This window comes from Mytilus edulis, chromosome 3 (assembly GCF_963676685.1).
Source record: "Mytilus edulis chromosome 3, xbMytEdul2.2, whole genome shotgun sequence".
NCBI lineage: Eukaryota > Metazoa > Mollusca > Bivalvia > Mytilida > Mytilidae > Mytilus > Mytilus edulis.
The window spans coordinates 79018571-79023191 of record NC_092346.1 but is presented as its reverse complement, the minus strand read 5'-3'; positions in this window follow the sequence as shown (position 1 = coordinate 79023191).

Below are 4621 nucleotides of genomic sequence, written 5' to 3'. Positions count from 1 at the left end.
CCTGACTTGATGACACTTATAAACAGGACAACATTTTATGAAGTGAATTCTTTTCTTCTCATATCAGTTCTTCATGTTTATAGTGGGTTTTGTTTTATTAGATTAACAGATGTTTTGCTTCCCTTCATTTTCTGAAAATTCTAGAAGATGTTGTTTTGTTTCCCTATTCTATGTAGATTCTAGAGAAATTTTGGTATATTCCTTTATCCTCTGTAGACTTGAGAAGATCTTTGTTATGTTTTTTTTTATCCTCTGTACATTTTTTGTTATAATCATTTATCTTATTTGGATTTCAGGTGGTACCAAACACCTGGATTTAAATTGATTTGGCTCGTGTCATGTTCTTAAACTTTTGACAAATATTTACTTTGACCCTTTAACAAAAACAAAGAATTAGACATGTTACGAAAAGGTATATTCTCGTCGCTGAGGTTGACCAATTACACTTTAAACTTGGGGACGGTGTCAAAACATTGATTATAGATAAAAATTAAATCATGTGCGTCTTGGTGAATTCAAATCACATTTACGTAACATCCTAATATTATGACATTTGCTTTTGTGATATTGTTGACTATCATACGACTTGAAAGTTGTACGCGTGCAATAGTGGGTGGGATAGAAAAAGGGGGGCTGAGACTTATACAAGTTCATTACATTCTAAATTGATTATATATACATAGTAAGCCAGTTAGATAATAATTGTATTGTTGTATTACAGTTCATGAAAAAGTTTAAAGTATGGCTTTATTAATCCCACACAACGCTCTATTGTCTGATTGATTTCTTCTCTCGGGTGTCGCCATAAGCTTCCATTGACTCTGAAAGTTTTGAAGCGCCTCTATCGTGTTCGACATATACCCGCCACTCTGATATACGCAAATTCATTTTTTTTTTTACATTTTCTTCTTTCTGCTCGTTGTTTAGCTCTTAGTTGATGCCTTTTTCAAATCTAATCCTATCCCCCTCCCTGTCCCTAAAACAAACCAACTGGTTAGTACACATCTATAAACACGAATAACTATTATTTTAGGAAACCCCTAGCATTGTTAGCTTATATAGAGGAAAGACCCATCGGCCATCGGTGTTAATTTTCCTATTGTCATTTTCTTATCAAACGGTTGGCGAATTTCAACCAAACTTACCAGGAATTTGTAAAATACAAAATATCTGCATAAGGTGGTGTTAAGGTGTAAATGCAAAGTCATTATGTAATGCTTTTGAAACTCTGCGGGAATGTTCAACTGATAAGTAGTGAGTCATATTTTACACAAACCTCTTATCGTTCTAAACAGGCATTAAATATTTGCCACTGAACGTTATGCAATCAATAATCAATCAATCACAAACACCTTATAAAGAAAATACAAATTGAGCTGAAACTGTTTAAATTAAGACAAAGTTAGAAGGAAATAAAGGAAGAAAAGTCATGCCCTCGAAGCTATGTGACCGGGAGTATAAATTTTCTAAACTAGAATGCAACATGATTCTAGTTGAAATTGTATAAAACTCATGTCTATGTGTTTTAAAACAGACCCCGTCAGATAAAAATTTAGGTGGCAAACAACTGGATCAAAATACATACACTTCTTTGTGTGCTTTTCATACCTATATAAAAATGACCGTTACATATATTCACGAGCAGGTATTTGTGAAGCAGACTATAATACTTAAGATTATTTGCAACTTCTATCAATTTTGCAAGGGCTCGCCCGAAATATTTGCACACGCATGTACCCCGTGTCTCGGTTGCATTTACATGACCGCCCCCCCCCCATCTTTTGCATTAGAGTTTCTTAAAAATATTATGGAATTTATTAATATCTATTTCTTATATTTCTTATAGTAAAAATGTTTCTGAATATTCGTTCCATACAGCGGAATTGCCTCCAAAAGTATCAATGCAGTTTTTAAAGAATATTCAATGTATACACAGGTAATCTCTTTTGTGTTTCGACACAGTCCTCACATTTAAAGTGTAATTTGTCAACCTCAGCGTCGTGAATATACCTTTTCGTAACATTTTATCGGAAAACTTGCATTGTATATATAGCAGTTTGCCAAACGCGTAGTAGAATTTTAAAGGTCTTTGATATATTCATTCATGCAAGAAAAGTATACAAACGGTCCTCTTAAATATAAAGTATTCTAGAGAATGTTTGTTATGTTTCATAATGCCCGGTAAATTTTAACTTATCGTTCTTATTTTAATTTGAGAACTAGTGTATCTTTCTTCAGTATGCTCTGTAGATTCTAAAGGATCTCTTTTGTATTTCTACATCCTTAGTGGATGCCAGTGTATTTTTGATACATTACACTTTCAGGGTATCTTTGTTTTATATCAGTATGCTCTGTAGAATCTAAAGGATCTTGTCTTTGTATTTTTTCATCCTCGGTTAATGCTAGTGTATTTTTTATCTATCACACTAAGCTCTGTAGATTCTAGTATATATTTATGTAATATCATTATGCTCTGTATATTCTATAGGATCGTTTTTGTATTTCTTCATCTTCAGTAGATGATACTTTATTTTTGATATATTACACTTGCTCTGTAGATTCAAGTTTATCTTTGTTTTATATCATAATGCTTTTTCGATTCTAAAGGATCTTTTTTTGTATTTGTTCATCCTCAGTATATGCTAGTATATTTTTTATATACAACACTTAGCTCTGTAGATTGTAGTGTGTCTTTGCTTAATATCATTATTCTCTGTAGATTTTAAAGGATATTTTTTGTATTTCTTCATCCTCGCTAGATGCTAGTGTATTTTTGATATATTACACTTAGCTCTGTAGATTGAAGTGTATCTTTGTTTAATATCATTCTTCTTTGTAGATTCTAAAGAATATCATTTTTGTAATTTTTCATCCTCTGTAGATGTCAGTGTATTTTTGATATATTACACTTAGCTCTGTAGATTCTACTGTATCTTTATTTAGTATCATTATGCCCTGTAGATTCTACAGGATTTTGTATAGTATTTTTTCATCCTCGGTAAATGCTAATGTATTTTTGATATATTACACTTAGCCCTGTAGATTGTAGTGTATCTTTATTTAATATCATTATGCTCTTTATATTTTAAAGGATCGTTTTTGTATTTCTTCATCATCAGTTGATGTAAATATATTTTTGATATATTACATTAAGCTCCATAGAGTATAAAATTGAGAATGGAAATGGGGAATGTGTCAAAGAGACAACAATCCGACCATAGAAGAACAGACAACAGCAGAAGGCCGCCAACAGGTTTCCTATGCAGCGAGAAATTCCAGCATCCGGAGGCGTCCTTCAGCTGACCCCTAAACAATATATATACTAGTTCAGTGATAATGAACGCCATACTAAACTCCAAATTGTACACAAGAAACTAAAATTAAAAATAATACAAGACTAACAAAGGCCAGAGGCTCCTGACTTGGGACAGGCGCAAAAATTAGGCGGGGTTAAACAGAGATCTAAACCCCCCCCTATACCTCTAACCAATGTAGAAAAGTAAACGCATAACAATACGCATATTAAAATTCAGTTCAAGAGAAGTCCGAGTCTGATGTTAGAAGGTGTAACCAAAGAAAATAAACAAAATGACAATAATACATAAATAACAACAGACTACTAGCAGTTAACTGACATGCCAGCTCCAGACTTCAATTAAACTGATTGAAAGAGTATCTTTGTTTTACATAAGTATTCACTGTAGATTTCTTTTGATCTCTTTGATATTAATTCTTTCTCAGTAGATTCTAACGGTTATGTTTTATATTTCTACCGTGTCTATAGATTCTAAAGAGTCCTTGTTAAAACTGCCTGCTCTGTAGCGTTTGAAGGATCTTTATTGACTCTTTATGCTCTGTAGAGAAACTTTAGTATATTTTTTCAGGCTCTGTAGATTTTAAATGACCTTATATTCTTTATAGGTTCTAAAAAGTAAAATCACAAAAATACCGAAATCCCAAGAAAAATACAAAAAGGAAAGTCCCTAATCAAATGGGAAAATCGAACGAATGGATAATAAATGTAATATTCCTATATGCATTGTATATTCGTTATAATATTCATTAATGCATCGTAGATTTTAAAGAGGGTTTTTATTATGCATGTATTCCTCCGGGCTCTAGATTTTAGAGGAGTTTTGTTATATTCCGACATGCTCTGTAGATTCCAAAGGAGTTTTATTTTATTAGTTCATTCGTAGCAGTTTTAGAGAGGGCTTTTGTCATATTCCTCCCGGCTCTTGGTTTTTAGAGGATTTGTTTTATATATTCCGACATGCTCTGTAGATTCTAAAGAAGATTTATTTTTGTATTTCATTCTTAGTTGTTTTTAGAGAGGGCTTTTGTTCTATTCCTCCCGGATCTTGGTTTTAGAGATTTTTTTGGTATATTCCTACTCGCTCTGTGAATTGTGTTTTTGATACTCAAGACCTTTGTTATTTTCTTTTATATGTTGTATCGTGAAACTGGCTTCTTTATTTATTAATGTTTACAACATGCACCACACAAAGTTCATTAAAAATTAAATTATCTCTTAAAATTTGCATCCTGATGGATATTTAAAATTTTCAGTAAAACAAATTTGTCGATGTTCAAACGGTGTTGATTGTCATTATACATTGAC